Here is a 20,548-nt window from a genome sequence, read left to right as displayed (position 1 = left end):
ATGTACTTACAAATATATTAAATGATTATTAATGTACGTTATAAGTGCTATAAATACTTATAAGTAAATGTTGTCTTATCAATTGTTTATTAAAACAATCAGTATACATGGTGAAGTAATAATTATTAGCTCCTTAACACGTTTCGTGCCACGCCGTTTTTGCCCAACATGATCTCCAAGCCATTCGCTGTTTTGACTAAAAATTGATATATTGTCACACAATATGTTATTACATCATCAATCCATAAGTTATTAGCTTGTTTAGAGTAGTTATGACACCGTGTACCATTAATGGTACACGTGGCGCTACGATCATTTCGACTGTGAAAGTCAATCAGTTTGCAAATTTTCAATTAGTAAAGAGAACCTGTTGTATTCAGAATTGTTAAGTACAAAGCGAAGGAAATAGAATATCTAACAAAAAAGGCGGTAGGTATATATGTATATGTAGAGAAAACATTGTTTGTTTTTCATTTGTTTTTGTTAGAAAACATGTTTCTATTGTTACCTTTCATTAGTTTATTCTTTCATCTTTTAATTTAAAACAGTAAAACAGTATGGTACTAAAGTAGCAAGGCAAAGAAGTGACTCTTCAAGGTCAAAATGATATTGCCAGTAAATAGAACTTTTTAAACCCTACAACTTTTGTCTGAAACATTTTTTGATAAAACTTATATTTTTCGAAATATTCAAGGGTTTCGACCTTTTTTATACACCCTGTATAACAAATAAACAAATTTATGTGCTTTGTCCTATACTGCATTTTGTTTAATACCTCATTCTTTTAGTGGAAATATATTTTATAGAATTAAATTTGTCATAAAACATATGTTATTGGCGGATTAAATGAATATATCTGCGTGTACCATTTATGGTGCACGTGGCCTGTAGATCAAGTTTGACGTGTACCACAAATGGTACACGTGGCACGGAATGTGTTAAGTATCTTCGAATGTATAAGACCTAGAGAAAGATTAGTGTAACAAAAATTGTGCAGTACGAAGTGGTCTATTATATAGCGATAATAATTTTTGTTCAAGTGGAAGCACTTCGGAGATATGGAGGTTATCACCATTTTTAAAAATCAAAAGGTATTTTTTTACTTACATTCTGAAGGTCATTTATAGTCTGGGTTAAGCGAATTGTGATGGAAAATAATTTACTTTCAGGAAATGGTCGAACACTTCCTTGCCATCTCTGGTTGTTGATATTACTTTATCTCTGTCTCGTAATTTCTTATTATGGCTTGCTGAATAGAAATAAACATTGAATCATGCTGTACACTCTATCTGTGCATACTATTATTAGTCGCGAATTTCTGCCGAGCAATGTGATTTCAAGTTTCTGAAATGCGATATTCAATAGCAGAAAAATAGATGTCATCAAATTGTAAGAGATGGAGATTGTTTGTATGTTGAACGTATGTAATGTATTACAGTTAAATAAATAAATCAACGGTGCTTGACAATAGCTTCTTTCTAAAAAACATTTTTAGTGGTTTGGGTCTTAGACGTCCCAATGTGCCAGGTATGTTATTCTGATGAAGTGTGACCGTTTAGAGTTTAATGTTAGTACCCATAAGTGAACGTTCAGAGAGCACAAATCGAAACTTTATTATACTTTGAACTATTTTGTATGAAAACATGAACATATATCTCATTGCAGATTCAAGTTTTAACTCAGCAGCATTTAAATACACATCTCTGTTTTCCACTGACCAGATACAAATACCGCCCTCTTTGTACGTGGTCGCATTCGCTCTCACGGATACGCGTGTTCGAAGGGGTGGCATTAAAGTCGTTCTCCTGGCCAACCGAAATTAGCATAGAGGATTAGTGCGTCCGTGGCTTAAAGTCTACACGCATGGTTGCATGCCGATAAGACTTTATTAACACCGGGTTTATTTATCTTGCAGTTTCAACCAATGCGCAATCCTCTTCTCCACCCACGAGTTTCTCTGTCTGAATTTGGAATAGGCTGGTAGATGTACAGTCGAATAACAAAATTTTTGGATCATGTTATAGTGTCATTAGTCTTGCTATATGACTCGTGGCGAAATTACAGGAGTCGAAAGAAGTGGGGAAAGGGACATATTAAAAGAGCTTCTTTCATACTGCTTATTATTATTTACTAATTTTTGGAATTCTGAATGTCAAGATTTCTTAATTTTTTAATTTTTCACTCTCCAAATTTCCGAATTTATAAATTTGAAAATTTTTCAGATCTACAAGTTTCCAAATTTCCAAATCCTCAAATCTTTCAATCTCCACATTTCTAAAGTTCAATACTTAAAAATTTCTAAATTCTTAAAAATCCAAATTTCTACTACTAGCAGTGTACACTCGCTACGCGAGTAAAGTGAGTTTATTGTTTATCAATGCGAGGAATGACAAAGTTGTCGAAATGGGAAATTGAATTGCGTTTCAAATAATTATCTAGCCACTGCTGTTCGTTGTCATTGATGGTTTGAGAGTGAGGAGTAACTTTAAACGAACCTGTCTCAATTTCAAATCGTTTGTCATGTGTCTTAGTTTGATAGTTCGGAATTGATTCCGAAAGTTTATTTGTTTATTTGTTTTCCTCGTTAATAATAAGTGACTTGACAAAATGAAAGAGGAAAATGTTTTACTGTTCTCTATTGCCGATATAATAGCGAGTTTTTTTATATTTGCAATATTTATGGAGGAACGAAAATAACCCATAATTTTTTAAATTGAACTATATAGTTTTTCTTAGATAAATCGATTCTCTGAAATATTCCGAATAAAAAAGTATTAGGGTATAATGGTAAAAAAAAACGATAATTTCTAAGATATTTTAAGTTTCTTTTTTAACATAGTATGCCATCTTTGACATCACCTTGTTCATCAGTATAGTGGATATCAAAAAAATAACACAAACTTGCACACCTGTGGCCATAGATACCATATGTGTAGGGGTGCACCTTGCCATCGTCTCACATAATGCCGGCTGGAAATGGCTAAGCCGTTTTATATAAAGATTCCAGCTTTTTACGTTTCAAAATTTCAAAATTTAAAATTTCGACATTTCTGACTTTTACAGCCGAAAAACTCTTTACTGTTAATTTTATAATTTGTAATTTATTAATCCTTCTGTACCTTTTCTATCATTTCATAAAACAATTTATTCGTCATTCGAATTAACATTCTATTCAAACAGTCCAAAGATAAAACATACAGACAATTTTAATTTGAAAGTACGAAGAATAAAATTAAACGCAATCGAATCTAATCGTATAATTTCTTATTATTTTTGGTGATTCTGTTACCACTCGAGAACATTGAAAACTGCATGATTAAAAATGCAAAAGAAGTCTTGGTGGCAATATTTAAAATTCTGTCGCAGAAAATAAAGCGATGTCGTAAATACTTTCCTTTTAAAATTTAATACAGAGGTTACCTATTTTATTTTGTCCTGTATAGGATTCGTTTCTTTGCATTAATAATAATCTTTAAAGGACTGTGAAAGGACTTTATTTTACTACGAAATAGTGAATGTGTCTTTTTGTTTTACTCTTTCTCTATGCAATACTTACGATCCTGAAGAAAAACTAGTAATGTGGATCCTTGTGTGTGAAACATATGACCGTGTTTCTACCTGTTCTACTTTTGCTCAACCAATTCATTTTTTAAACTACGTGAAGCTTTCCTGTGCTCAACATGGTAAAACTCTTCTCTTGTTTGCAAATTTCAAGCGGGTAAGCTGAGAAATTAATTTCTCCCGTTTTAACGATGTAGTTAATATTAAAAACTAGATTTTAACCGTGCTTGAAACTTGTATCAAGACAAGAATTGTAGCAAATAAAAAGCCCATGAATTTTTTAGTGTTTATATTTCAATGAAAAATAATGAGAGTGTTTTTTTGCTAGTGTTGAATAACTTCCACAGAGTTAGTTTTAGAATATTTATTTAAGAAAAACGTGTTGAATTTTATAAAAGAAACTGTTGAACCGTTCGTGTACAACGCGCGACGACGACTGGGACGCGGAGAAGACAAAAAAAAAATTACTATCGCCCATTCATTTGTTAAAAATGGCAACTGTGCTGCACTTCAGATTTATTCGCAGCGCGCAACACAAATACACACAAGCAAACGAAAAAAATTTCAAAATACAAGAAATCATTAAATCTAACAGCTAGATATTGTATTAAATATTACTTAGAATGACTTTGGTGGTATAGTACACTCTTGGACAAAAAGATAGCACATGTGTGCTATCTTTAATTTCTTGGAAACTACTTAGAATTTTTTAATGTAATACATACCATTGTAATTGTTACATTGCAGAGTGAAGGAACTTCTTAATAAATATGGTTGACCTTGCTAGCTTTCTGAGCAAGTAGAAGAAATATACAAATACTGGCGGCGAAATGATAGCACATTCACAAAATTTATACATATATTTTCACAAAAAAAGAAAGTTACATTGCAATTAATACAAAGTTAATAATGAATATATCCGTCTTTATTTTCTATTACTTCGAGTACCCGCTTTGGTAAGGATTTGTATAACTTTTTAATTGTATTTTGTGGCAAATTATCCCAATGCATCTTAATAGCTTCTTTTAATTGTTTAATAATTTAATACTGTTTTCCATTCTTATATACAGCACGTGCTAGTTTTCCCCAATAATTTTCAATAATATTCTGGTCCAGGGAGCGTGCGGGCAACGGAAAAACTGATACGTTTTCTCTTTGAAAAAATTGTTCTTCGACTTTAATTCGGAGAATTGCAGCATTGCCATGTTAAAAAATAAATTTATCAGTGGTAATTCGTAGTGCGTGCTCAATACTTTGTTTCGAGAGTAAATTTATATATTTTTGAGAATTCATTTTTCCTTGAAGGAACTGTTCATTTGTTTTGCCTTTGTATTCATTCCGTTTAAATTCCAGCCCAAATCATTACAGCACCCCCACCCATTTGTCTTTGTTTTTTTACTAATCTTTCTTTTTTTAAATCATGGTAGTAAAATGAAAATATCAGTAAAAAAAAATTCGTTTCCATTTCTACGAAGATACATATTGCGTCTCCGTTACATACAAGGATTAATAATCGTTTTTGAAAAATACCTAACCTGTCTTGCTTTTGTTATCCTAGTCTTAAGCGTAGTGGCTAAGTCAGCAAAGACACAGTTACTATGTACCGATATCAACACATGAGTTGGCGCGTGAAAAGGCTGGCCCACGTGTTTAGAAGAGCTACGGCTTCAACGCGGCGCCGAACACGTGGTTTGACTAGTAGTCACCCATATCAATTAGGCCAAAATCAATGACAATTGGCAATCGTTTCGAGGGTGAGTGAGATAGAAGTGTTTATGGTGGGGATATCTTCTCTTACTTTGGGTCAACCTCACGCGCTAATTTATAGATTGACATCTGTACATAATATTGTATAAATAGGTTTATTCGTACAGTATATCATATTATAATAACTTTGGTAATATATTATATAATAGTTATCTAATAAATGAAAATAGAAAAATAATAATCCTCAGATAGAAAAGGAAAATTCGTAGTTATGGATCATGAAATGTTTTGCAGAGATTGTGCTGCTAAAAAGTGGTGCCGTTTTTTATCGATCGAAAATTTTAATTCTCCACCTGGACTCATTATTGCCCGGGTCGCGAGTGCCCGTGACTCCGTCGCAGCAGGGCCAATATCGCGAAATTTATAAAACGGAGAGCTGTTCCTCTATTGCGAATTACCATTTCAAAATAATACTGATCGATCGAAGACGTATAATGTGCATTGAACTCCTGGCTGTTTGATAAATTAATTATGGAAACGGTTTAAACGAAGTGAAATTATATTTCATTTGTATAGCAATATTTTTAATTAAATAAAATTGATGTAGTTACATGACATTTTCTCTATTGTAAATTTTATTTTATGTAAATAAGAATAATGAATGGACATCCAGTATACATACACACATATACACATGTATGTTTCCATGTAAAACCTTTGTTGTTTTCTGTTGTATGCTACATAAAAAAACATGCTATTATATTCTTACATCTCTTTAAATATTAACATATATAAAACTTCATAATTGACAAATTATTTAAAACATTCTTTACACTTCACAATTACAGTTTCTCATTACACGATATGAAAATACATTGTTACGTAAATATTAAATTTCCTTGGATCAAACTATTTTATCACAAGAATTTATTTTTTTCTTGCTAGTATTATATCTAATAGTTCAAAAGCGTATTCTGTATAAAAACAGAAAGAATTTTGTAACAAAGTGTTAATACATCACGGTAAAATTTATACTTGGTCGGAAATTGTCAAAGTTTCTAGAGATATCACTCGCAAAATCGTCGATCGTAAATTTGTAAGCTTATAACCTCGACAAAACGCAGTACGAAGGATCGTAATATTTATGATCAATAAAAAGTATCGAGGTTGCGACGTAGTTTGTACAGAAAGCATGTTTAATTATAGCACGCTGGATTTTAATAACCATCGAGCACGAACTTGAACTCGTTTAGAACTTAATACTAATTTAAAAGAGATTAGTTCCGTATCCGGCTCTAGACAAGGATCACTACCCTCTCAGCTACCCCTTCCCACTGTGAATTTCAGGGGCAGTAACCGGGCACAGAAGCCGTGTTCCCATGGGGGAAGCGGCTTAATTAATTGAGCTTAATTTAAATTTAATTTAATTTCCCCTGCACTCCTTTCTATCTCCTCTCTACTCGTAGGCGACAGAGTGCACGTCTTTTCTCGTCTTTAAAACATTTCGGAATGAAGGGAAAATGCATTGAATCGTAAATATTGATCTTATCAAATAATTTAACCCTTAATTGGTACGATGTAGCCTGTCGGACTCTGGCAATTTTAATTTTCCTTTTCAATGTTACAGAGGGTGCTTTATCTTCAAGATTGTAGGAAAAAGCGTTTTCGTCAAATTATAACTCTCGATAACTGTTTCTTATCGAGAGTTCTCATTTTTTAAAGAAACGGGTCTTATAGCAGTAATCTTAAATAGGATGTACTTTAGTGTAATTCTAGGTAACATACTGCAAACTATGTTGTTTTTTAATACCATGAAATTATTTTCAGTATAATTTATTTATTGTAATTAAATTTATAATAACATTTCGAGAAATTGATTAAAAACCGTATCTTGTAGTTTAAACAAATAGATCCCCTAAAATTTCCATAAAGAAAAGTAAGAATCGAAGTAAAAGGATACGAAAGCCTCACTCTCCTGTAAGAAACAGCTTTGACTCATAAATCTGCACCGAACAGTTTTGGTGAAAAAGATATTCTAAAAACATACAAAGTAAATTATCCGCAGAAAACAGACAAATATCCCGAGAATCATTTCGCAGACGTTCGAAAGAGATTTCAGCCGAAACAGGCGGTTATCCGTTTCCAACTTAACAAGAAAAATAATGCTCGTTACGTCGTTCAATATAGAAAAATTGTTTTCCTGGAAACGGATTTCACCCATAAACTCGTCTCGATACGTTCTTTTCCCCTATATACGGTGATTTTGCGTTTCAACCGTCTGAGAAGCGGGAAAAGTTTGAAACATGCCTAACACGGGATGATTTACCTCGGATGTAAATCATCGAGGGCTCTCAGGATGCCACGTCAAAGTCTAGTGGCTCGTCCCTTCGTGAATTCCGAGAAACGATTCGAACTGCCTGGATATCGAAAACCCTCTCCGAAGAACTTTCCTCTTTTCTTTCTTTATTTTTTAGCTTTCCCCGGCAGCTTCCTTCTTCTTCAATGGAGGAATTCATCTCGCGAAAAACTTCCAGTTGTTCTTCCCTCTCACGCGGTGTGATTGCCTGTCCGCGAGAAAGACGGACGAGAAAGAAAGACGACGGTGGTAAAGGGTGGAAACCGATTCGAACGAAAACTTTGAATATTTACAGGTAGGGCGCGTTCTGACGTTCTCGGGGGCACCCTTTAAAATTTATTAGCGAATATCGATGAAATCCCGGTGCGCCGTGCGATTTAGCCGAGAGAGAAAATGTCTGGTTGGTGCGTGCGGCCAGAAAAATCTCGACAAAGACTGCGCTACTGGAAAGAGGGGTAAGTTTATTGAATCTTGAAATTCAGTGAGCCTACGTGTGGGAATAGTGGAGAGAAATTTAGAGGCAGCTTAACCGTTTCGTGACCACGGGGATACAAGGGTGAGTCAGGAGAACACTTCTTACGTTTGGGTTATCTGCTAATCATCTTTTAAACTTTCAAGTACGGATTTAAGTTCCGTACTGCAAATGGAGATAGTACTATCAGTACTGTAGTATTAGTGGACTGTTTTGTACTGCATGTCTGAAGAGCTTTAGGAATGTTTTTGCTAGGCTGCTCAATCTCATTGTACCTGGCCACAATTAGGACCACTATTTTCAGCATTTTTCTCGTTTTCCGTATAATTAAAAATTCTATTCAAATTGTAATGATAATATTTATTAGCTACAACATACATATTTTTTTTATTGTTCCTTTTATATACGGTAAAAACCCAACCTGAAATTGAAACTTACTATTAATTTTACCAAGAAAAAAAATTGTATTAATTTCAATGGCAACTCGTGTATAAGTACTGTGGAGCTGCTGCACCCTTATTTCCGTTTGATATTATCGATAAAATTTAATATAACGAGTCTGTCCTTTCATTCCCTTCGGACTTTATCAAGTATCTAAATAAATTTTCTTTATACATATTTGTATCTTTTCATAGGATTTTAAACCAAAGGATAAATACTTTTTGGTGCAGCACCCCTTATTTTAGCTGCGAGCCACTGATTAATTCCATCGTGCATCTGTTTGACCATTGCTCGTCTAGACCAGTTTAAAGCAAGCACGTTGTACTTTTTAAATATTCACCGGAATAAAACATCATTCGGTTAGGCGAAGTTCTTCACATTTTTTCCCGTCGACTTTTACACGCAGAACCTTGAATATTCATAAGTAAAGTATGATGAGAAAGTTCAATCTGCAAGAAGTAAAGGACCGACTTCGTTAGGGTCTACCCCCTGTTCCAATCTAGAGTTGCCGTCTTGACTGAAGCTTCGGATAAACTTTGATAAGGTAATATTGTTACTGGTACTTCTGACAAACGAACAGCTTTCTACTTTACTAAGGAACATGTTTGATGTCACTTCGACCAAGATGGATCAGATATAAAATTACGAAAATCGTGCGTAAGATGAAAACTTTCGATAATTTCACCGCTATCCGAGTCCTAAGAAGTTTCTCTCTAAGGTTAAAGGATAATCCGACGTTTCAGCATAACGACCTTAAGAAAGACGTTGAAACCGAAGGAAAGTTAAACTTGTTTAATTTCTCTTTCAACAGGGCACTCGTGTTTGACAATGCCAACGATTACTTAATAGCATTAATTTGATTTTAGTGTAGCGAGATCCTTTTAGGTTAGGTGACTATTTTATGCAATTGTAGTATTGGTGTAATTAGAGATAACACTCCTTCCTCATTTACTTAGGATAATTTAAAATATTGTTCTATTGCATGAATTATTCAAATCTTTGCGGTAAAATTGCTTGTGTAATTAACCCTTTGACTTTGGCGCACTTTCGCACGGAAACGTCAATATATGTTTACTGAAATGTTTGATCGTAAAATATTGAAACACTTGCACGATATTTAGCTATTTGTTGTTGATAGATTGCACGAACCGATAGATTGTATATTAGATCAGTTTAGTAAAACAGCAAATGTGTTACAGTAAAATAAAGTTAGATAGTGAATACGTATTTCATAGCTAAAGGATTAAAATAATCGAAGAGTCAAAACATTATTATTGTATTAAAGTATCTAACAGCTTTATATTATTAAATGCTTGCAATGTATTATTATTTTAGAATTATTGTAATAATGTATTGTCATACATTTAATACGTTCATAAGCGTTGAGTAAAGAAAATTCAGAATTCCAAAAGTACCGAAATTATGTATATATTATATTGAAGTCTAAAATTTTTCAATTTCGAAGTCTCAAATTCCTATTAATTTCACAAGCCTTAACATTCAAAAATGTTAAAAAACAAAAAATTAAAAAATTCCTAAAGTTCTAAAATTAAAAAATTTTAACTATCAGTAAAAATTATAGAATATCAAACTCTTGTTCGAATATAATAATTTGGTCAACTATAAGCCATGTACTGAATGTTTTCCTTATATCAAAATTAATTTACCCGTAACAGTAATCGCAATAACAGCGGCAACAAATGTAATGTTCAAAGGAAGAAGTAAAAGGGGAAGACAAAAGAGAGCAAAAGGAAAGTCTTACATTATCTGAGGCGTTTCTGGTTGTTTGTAACGGGTGACCAGGTTCGCAATGGGAAAATGGCCGGAAGGAAGTGTCGTTGATGGGGTAGCTAATGAGGGAGAGCGAGGATAACGTCGTTGTAATAAGTAGCTGCCGCGAAGAAGGTGAGGTAGTGTTTTATAGTGCGAATGATCCTAAGGACTTTAAATGTCCTTGCAGACGTTAAGTGACTCGAAGTGGAAGTCAGATAGCGCTTTATTATCGTCAGACAACTTTCTCCGTAGAGCAGCCAGGTTTTTCTTTTATCTTTCTTTTAAACGTTGCAAGACGGATGCTGGACTGACATGGAAGAACATAAGACCCCTAATTAACTTCTTATTATATGAGACATGGAAAAAAATAAGTCTTTATTATTTAGAAATATGAGAAATATGAGAAGAGTTTAATGGCACTTGTAATTTAAATTGTAGAAATTTAGATATTTCCAATTTTGTATGTGCCGAAATTTAGAAACATAATTTTTTAAGTTTTACAATTTATAGATTCTTAGGTTTATAAATTTACAGAGTAACAAATTGACAAATTTACATATTTGCAATTTTTGGAATTTAGGAATTTACAAATTTGCAATTTTAGGAATTTAGGAATTTACAAATTTATAAATTTATGAATTTACGAAATTACTATTTTTCGAGAAAATCCCACAACGAAGATTTAGCCAATAAAATTTTGTTCGTTCGTTCTTTCAATCAATTTCATACGTTCTTTGGATTCATGTATAATTTTATTCGTTTTTCAAATTTCCTTTTGTTCGCCACAACGTAACACGTGTACAAGACTGTGGAAACACGGCTACAGATAATCCTTCTGCTGTTTTACTCTAATTCGGTGATTTGTTCATACGATCAGCACTGAAAAATTTCTAAAGGCTGTAATCTTTTCTCGCAAATTCTACCGAAGGAGAGAGAAAAATCGCTTCGAATATTTGCATTCCTGCAAGGTTTCAGTTTTTTCCCATGAAAGTTTTACGATTTTAAGCTGTCCGATTTTCAGAAATACGTCGTTCATGTTAAATGTAAAAATCCAATTCAATCATTCATTTCATCTGATCCTTACGTCGATGCGTTTCCCTTCGGTACGCGTTATCAATTTCACCGGAAATCTCGCTTATGTTATTCCGCAGCGTATATTCTGATCGAAGCAAAACTTGTTTAAAAATTAAATTTCACATTATTGATTTTGCTGGAAACATATTTAGATATCATTCAAGGAAAATATCTTCACTACTACTGAATTTCGAAACAGAAAGTCAAACACGATTTAATAATGCAAAAATACATACCGTGAAAGAATCTTCATAATTTACAAGCTTATTGAATAATTTAAAGCTTAAAGTTTTCAATTAAATTCTGGATAAATAATATTTAATACAAATTACTATTGGAACTAATGAATTATTGTTTCGCGTAATTGATTGTATTATACAGTAAAATAATATTAATAATGAACTTCGTAGCCATTGTCGTTAAATTTTTTAATATATATTGATGTATACAGGGTGGTTCACCACATTTTGCCATCTAAATTTGCGTCATTATTATTACTCATAGCAAACAATGTTTTAGATAAAGTTGAATGGTTTTGAGGGGGGCATATGCTGGTGGTATATTTTTTTTGTAGGTGCACGTGTAAAGGACATATGAAGGATATTAATGTTTTTTTAAATGGAGTCATATGTTTTTTATTGCATCAGCTGATACTTCTTCATATTCTTTACAAAAAAGTATTAATCTATTTATATGAAAAAATTATTAGTTTAGGAGATATTTTAATATTAATGTGTATTTACAGAAAAGGTTTAATATGGCGACCATTTGCATCAGAACACTTTCTGAATCGAGAAATTAATGACTTACTAACATTCCGTAGTGTATAATCTTTCTGCATGTGTAGCACTTTTTCCCAGCTTCAAAATAAACTGATAACATGTCTATCTTTTCTTCTTTAAAATACTTCATTATGAAGTGATAATTCACCGTATCGTCGTATTCATCGTATTAGAGACGTAACAGAGACAAAATTTCACTGTTACTGCGTAACAAAAAGAACTCACAATTCGTTTGGTGACACGTGACCTCTCAAAGCATGTAGATAACATTTGCTGTTCAGTTAGGGCAATTCACAATACTGACCAGAAAGTCATGATTTCCTAAAAAGTTAGAATTAAAATATCTCCTAAACTAATGACTTTTTTACATAAATAGATTAATACTTTTTTTTGCAAAGAATATGAAGGAGTACCAGTTAATGCAATAAAAAATATATGACTCCATTTAGAAAAACATTAATGACCTTCATATGTCCTTTACACGTTCACCTACAAAAAAAATATACCACCAGCATATGCTCCCCTCAAAACCATTCAACTTCATCTAAAACATTGTTTGCTATGAGTAATAATAATGACGCAAATCTAGATGGCAAAATGTGGTAAGCCATCTTGTATAAATATCGTTGACCGATGTCAAACGTTTTAACATCCTGTATAAAATATTTTACAAATATTTATGTAAACACTGAAGAGATATAATGGGAAGTTATTACATGTGAAGAAAAAATTGTTATACAATAAGTATGTATTGTACATTGATATTGTAAATAAGTAAGTATATGATATTCGTTTATTTATTTAATAAATAATTTCTGTTAAATAAAATGGTAGTATGAATGTACCGTACGTTAACACTTTTTTAGTTCGCGAGTACTATAACTCACGCAGTACGCTAAAAGTTATCTTCTATTTCGGTGATAGCAGCTAAATTCATCCCTTTGACCAAAGGGATAAAAAAGCTACGTTATCGTCAGGAATGTCGGCCATTTGTTCAATTGGTAATCTTTCGGAAAAATTCACCGAACTCTCGAAAATATACAATCAGAAAACGCACCAACGGTTTGGAAGCGATCGTGAGTTCACATGTGACGCGATGAATCGATTTCAGGAGCGTGGGAAAATGTCCTTTGCCGTCATTCGGTGGAAGAAAAATTGCGCAAGAATTCAAGTCCGATTCGAAGATTGGGATGTTTTAAAGGAATATTTTATTCTGTTAAATTTTAACTGAAATTCATTGCACGTGAACAGATTGTAAAACAAAGTTTTGCGAGTACGTTAAATTTTTTTGTTGCGAATTTGTAGAAGGTTGGAAAATAATTTGTAAAATTGAAAAAATATGTGGTAAAGTTTTTATTGTTATTTTATTATACATTTGCAAGTTCTCAAATTGTTATATTCCCAAGTTTCTAAATTTTCAAACTACTGTATTAGAAATTCTCCAAATTCCGAAAAACTCAAATACCCACATTTATTATATACCTATGTTTAAACTTCTTAAAATTTTGAAAACCCAATCTCCAAAATCTCAAAGCCATATCCTCAAATCTTCAAACCCCAAAATTTAAATCACTAATCTTCTAACTCTTCAAATTTCAAATTTTTCACCAAACCCCTTACTTCACAGCGTACAATACTTTTTCGCATTCCATCTCTCACGATATAGATAAAAATGTACCGTTGTAATACACCGACCTACATGTTCCCTTCTCGCCATATACGTTCGTGAATGTTTGAAAGTTCGATAAATCGTAACGACTCGAGTGTGTCCCATTCGCATAAAGTAGTAAAGTATGCAAATAGTGAAACAGCGGCGCTACGGTGACAGGATCCTTGCGGGTACAAAGCAGTCCGCCTCGGACGATTCAGCATACCACATGTAGGTAATATAATAGAAAACGGAAGGATGCTGCAATGAGCTAGAGTAACTGAAGCGAGTAGGTCGGAAAGAGAAGAAGGGTGGTGGTAAAAGGGGCTGTAGGGGGCCACCAGCCTCCTCCAACCCCTCTTTGTCATTCTGTGGGTTGCCGGAGACAGCCGCAGAAACTTGAGAATTTATGGTTCTGCGGCCTGCGGATTTTCGTTTTCTACTGTACGACCCGTCGTTGGAAATTCCACGCCCTCGTACGACGACGCCGATGGGGACTCAATTAATATTTATGGGGATAGCTCCATCTCGTACTGCATCCCCTCCGCAGCCCCTTTGTTACCGTCATCTAACTCTGGACCGTTCCGGCCATGTTGGTTTAGCTTTGCGGACACAAAAACGTACACCGCTTTACGATCAGTTGGACGTTTAACATCGATTTTAACTTCGCTATACCACCAGCATTCCGAAGCGCGGAAAATGGGAAAATTTGAATTATACGGAACTATGTACAGAATGAAGCATTTTATTCGGAATTATTTTTACTGGAAGGAAGTAACGAGTTACGTGCAGTTTTATAGTTTTACCGGGTGTACCTGATACCCTGCACATACTGATTCAGTAGGAATAAGTTGAAGTACAAGATTAACATTTTTCACTCAATTTTTCAGAAAATTAACTTTGAAAATTATTTATCATACGTGTAAGAGATTTAATTGTAAGGAACAATAAATAGTAATTTCTTTTTATAAATTAAAAGTCAGTGCACTTTGTAAACTAATAAATGTGAATACCAGTTTTTATGATATATTTTATATACCATGTGTGGCGTGTAAAATTTAATTAAAAATATGATGTAAACACATGTCAACAACAATTCTATAAAGAACAATTAACAATAATATATTTAACAAAATTAACAATTATATTTATTAAATTATAATGTTTATCACTTGCTTAATTAATGGAAAGATTTTCAAAAGTGACGACTGCAAATATTTTAAATTTTGAATTCACTTTTCTGCAAAAACAAAATTGAATATGACAAATGTTACTTTTTATTTACTTTTCATTGAAAATTCTTCAATAAAAAGAATTTATGAAAGAAAAATCATACTTCATAATATTTGTTGATTTAGTTATTGAAATAAAATAATATTTGTTCACTTAATTATTCTAATGACATAACATTTGTTGATTCAATCACTCTAAATAAAAAATATTCGAATAATATTTAATGTTTCAATAAAAATTGACATTCTGTGTTTAAGTAATTATATTTTATTAAGATGCCACGTTGACCTCCATCTTGTCGATGCTTTTCAATTTCTTCGCGTTCTCCGATCGCAGGATTTATTGTGGTATTTGCAGAAACTGCATTCCGCTTGAGCTTAATTAGAAATGGCTGCCCAGACGAAACGAATGACCGTGGTAAATTTTTTGGTCTCCTTTTTTTACTACAGTATTTTCTTTCGCTACTCCGAGTTCTTAATTTGCGATATAAGTTTCTCTCCGTCTTCCGCTAATTTTATGGATCCTTGCTTCTTGAAATGTTTAATAACTTGCTAGCGTTATTTCAAGCAACTCCTGACAAGCGGATTTAAAGTTTATATTAATTTTGATACAATTTATGAACTTCGTTTGTACAATATTATTTGACGTCGGTTATTCGAACGAATACAATTTTTTGTTATTTAAAACACGAGATAAAGTAATGGCAGTACGTGATTCAAGTAACAATGGAATGAAATCTGGAAAATTGTAAATATCATTGATATATAAATTTAATGAGTATGCACACGCTAATGCTTTATTTTAATTAACGAAATGGGAAACACAATACAACTCGTAAATACAGAAGAAAATTTGTGAATGCATGGAATAAAAGGTTACATAAGATAAAATTCTGCAATTATAACACATCATGATTTCAAAAATAATTAATCAAGTAACATATTTTGAAATTTAAATATTTCTGTTTCTATAGTTTTACATATTAAAATTCTCAAAATCCTAAATTCCTAGATTCCTCGATTGCTAGATTCCTAGATTTCTAGGAATTGCTGAATTTCTGAAATTTAAAAATATAAAAATTGTGCAATTTTCAAATTTGGATATTAAAAAGCTTGAATGTTGCGAAATTAACAAATTTTATACGTATCTACGTATTTTTAAATATTGTCAAGTTCCAAATTTTTTAATTTGAGCATTACTAACACATTTTATCTTTGCATGCACCGTGCACATCGGTGCCCTAAGATATTCGGTAGGCACATAATTTGTCCATCACAGCGTGGCTAAACTATCACCTATTAAAAAAAAAATAAATGCATGCAGTTCATTGAACAACAACCCTTCAAAATATTTATTTCCTTCACAGATCAAACGCATTTTTCGCACTTAATAAAGCTACCATTATTTCTACATATTTTCATTTCTTCAGAAATATTTAAATTATCTGATAATTCCTTAAAAAGCTAACAACTCCTTTTTCTAGATTTCTTTTGTAAAATTTCTTGCGACCAACCTTTCAAAATATTTATTTTCTTCACAGATTAAACGCATTTTTCATACTTAATAAAGCTGCCATTATATCTATTATACATATCCCCATTTCTTCAGAAATATTTAAATTACCTGACAATTCCGTGAAAATTTAACAATTTTTTTTTCTAGACTTCTCTCGTAGAATTTCTTGCGAAGCTTTCGTAAGTATCTCTTTAACAAGAAAATAAAATCAACTTCTCTCTTGTTTCTCGTTTCCCACAATACGAAGTGACCATATTTTCTATACAATTTACCGGCGATTCTTTCAACAATGCATCCGGGACAAACATTAAATTTCTCTCGTTCACGCTTTAGTCTTCATTTTCTTCCTCGCGTTCTTTCTCCTTTTTGATTTCTTCTTTCTTTTTTTATTTATTACATCGTGTAGTCGGCGTTCCGTAATTCTACCAGGAATTGTATCGCACGGCTGTTGCGAAATTGAGAATAAAAGCACGGATAGGGACGGTGGATTCGTGAAAGATCCTTTTATTCCGGGCGATGCAACCAATGCCAGTCGGAGGTCGGGTCCAGCTAAAAACCTCCGTGAAAACGGGAACGAAAATTCCCCGGGTGGAAATAAAAGTAAATTAAAGCGTACGCGGCCGGTTGTTTAAAATGTAACAGCCAATTACTGAACCTCTGGTGTTACCGGCTCGTCGATCGCGCCAACGATCAAAGCTTCCTTCCGCTTTTCCGCTGATTTTCTTCGAGCTTGCTCCCTTTGGATGTTTCTTTGCTTTACTAGCAAAGATTACTGTCCTTTTTCGCGAATGTTTACGTTCGAAACCTCAGTTAGCGATGATTATTGGTTATATCATTTGTGTGGTTTATTCGAGTTTGCTGAAAAGCTTGTTTGAATTTATGTACGATGACAAATTTTATTGTTTTTGTGATAAATAATTGGAATAATTGTAAAATGTTATTGATTAAATGTACTGAATTGTGAAATGGAATATACATAGACGCTACGTAATAAATTATTGATTGATTTTCAATTACGTAATAGATTGAAGACAGAAGACTTAAAATGGGAGACTTTTGAATAAATTTTTATGGAATGTCGTGAGATGTGCATTATCAATTTTGTTAAAGTGTAGGTTGAATAAATGATAGATATTTACTATCTTTGTAATAAATATATTTAAAAATCTCCTCAATAGTCGGTTTATTCAATTTATATAAATTTAATATAAAATGTATAGAATCACGTATTTTCTTGAAATATTCCTGCTTATACGCTGAGCGTGTATTATTATATCGATTATCGATCTCCAACAATTACTCTTTATAAAAAGATCCTGTTTTATTTAAAATAGAAAAACGTGTAACCTTGCAGGTAATAAAATCAAATTTGAAATTTTATTTTGGAACTAATTAATTTATTATTTTATTTTAATTAATGCACTGTTTAAATGCAGTTGTTGACCTTTAGTTGTCCAGGTACATACATAAGAATAGTAGAAATTTTTACCTGATTTATATTTTAAAATTTTGGAGAAGACGTAATTTAAAGTGATCAGTTACGTCAAACTAAATGTGGAATTGAGAAAAAAAAGAAACAATGAAAAAATAATATTTTTATTCGTGTTATAATATAGTTACATTATACAGAAGTAATTTTACTTGTGTACAAAATATCTTCCAATAAATATACATACAAGGAAGATATTGTAGGATCCAGTGATAAGATGTATAATTATATAGGGTGATTCATGTATCGTCTCATATCTGTTCTTTACTTGGAGTTTAAAGAAAATGTTAGAATAAAAAAATTTAAGTTGGACAATACAGAGATCTTTAATCAAATATACGTCTAATATAATAGAATATCGATAAAGTGCACACTCTGAACATTATATCAAACATAAAAATAATAACTGATATTAGGTGCTACTGATATCGCTGATTTTTCATATTTAAATTTTTAACGCTGCCAATTTAATATCGACTTAACCTCCATTCATTTTATTTATTAAGTTAAACAAAATAAAATGTGCACATATTGCGAAATATCCTGTATATTTCTGGCTTTTCTTCAAATTTTTCTACAAATCGAATCTTGCTTCAAATGCAATACCACATCTGCGTTTTATAATTTTATCATATTTTTAAACAAATTTTTCTGCTTTTCTGACGTGCATCGAATTTTTTCGTTATGCCGTACAAAAAGTATTAGAGTACAGTACTGAGAAATCAATGTTTTGTGAGATATTTCAAACTTTAAACTGAAATATTTCATACAGATTGAAATACCTGACAAATTGTGAATTTTTTGTCTATTCTAATATTATTTCACGCAGCATATTCAAAAAAATCGAACGGTATGAAACCAAATATGTAGTTCGAGTTAAAAGAAAAGTTTAAAAAAATTCACAATTTTTCAGGCATTTCAAATATTTAGGTAAAATATCAATTTTTAAAACATCTCTATTGATTTTTTAACATCTCTTTTTATATGTAAAACAACGAAAAAATTCAATGTATGTACAACGCAGGAAGATGTCCATTAAAAAGAATAGTACAATTGTAAAATAAATAATGATAATTGCACCTGCAAAAAAATATGATTATAAGCGCACAATTCATTTTAATATTCATCTTATTCTATAATAACTTTCCTTTTAACTTGAACAATAAAAGAATATATCTTTTTACAGTGGTTTAAATTTGTTTGTATAATAAATTTGTTAATAAGCATAGAGTCATGAAAGAACGAGGGTCGATCAGGTAGACGAAGATTGTAAATATTCAACCCACAAATATCCGAATGCATCTGCAATACTAGTTAAAATGGTGAAGATTAAATGATGATTTGACTATGATGTAAGCTTCTTTGGTGTTTGGTAAATAAAAAGAATAGGAGCAATTGACTGTGATGGGACCTTCACGATGGCCGATCAGTCGAGGAAGGTTGTAAAACTTCGTCCCACAAATCCAATATTGTGCTCGTGTTGTGAGTTCAGTGAACGCTTGGCTGTGATGAGACCTTCATGATGGCCGATCAGGTCGACGCGACGGTTGCAAGGCTTCGCCCCACAAATCCAAGGTGTTGATTTGTGTTTTGATGTCGAAGGTCACCAAGTGATAATGGTTATCACGCAAATCTCTGAGACGAAGGCTCGTCGAGTGAATTGGTGTTCACGAGAGAGCCATATCAAGACTCAACTGTTGTTAAAAAAATAAGACCTCAGAGCATGGGAGGGGAACGTTGAGCCGTGCAGGTGTCTACCATACACCAATTGGGGTCAGTTCATAATTTGGTAGAAACACCTATTGGTGACACGACTGAGCGAATAGTATCGCAAGACCCTTACTTTTCATTTTATGTCGTAAGTGTTGATGACGGATGTAGGTGACCCAAGCACTGGAGTGATTTAGGTTCTTTTGAGGATTTTGAGGCATACTGCACGAGCAAGACTGCTGAATGCTTGAGCATGAGTGTATCTGCCAACCGGGTTGACATAGATTTCGTAAACACCACAGGGGTTGCACAGTTTAGGATGTGGGAAAGGCATTTCTTTAACGAACAATATATTAGCTTTCGATGATTGGAATGCATTTTGGTTTGCTAGCAAGGCTGCTGATAATAGTTTAGAAAATAGAGTTGTGGAGGCGCGTCGAAAAGCCATAAATATCTATCTAATGTTGCGTGAGTACGATTTAGATTTTAACCAAATACCCACTGAATAGATTTATCCTGAATGAACGGTACTACTCGCACTCTGTACAATACATAACTTTAGAATTTTAATGCTTGTTTCGAAGACTAATTTTACCGCTAAATAAATAAATAAATACGTTGGACCTCAACGTGTCACGTAAACGGTTTTACGACTGTTCTCGTCGCAACCGGATTCGCTCGAGGACGAGCCAAGAAAGCAGGATCACGCCTGTTCTTTTACACGATTCGACCCACCGACACACAACATTAAATCTTTATCGCCGACAAGAAAGCTTCTCGTTCTCCT

Source organism: Megachile rotundata, chromosome 10 (assembly GCF_050947335.1).
Source record: "Megachile rotundata isolate GNS110a chromosome 10, iyMegRotu1, whole genome shotgun sequence".
Classification (NCBI taxonomy): Eukaryota; Metazoa; Arthropoda; class Insecta; order Hymenoptera; family Megachilidae; genus Megachile; species Megachile rotundata.
The sequence above is the reverse complement of the archived record's forward strand: the minus strand, read 5'-3'. Positions refer to the sequence as shown.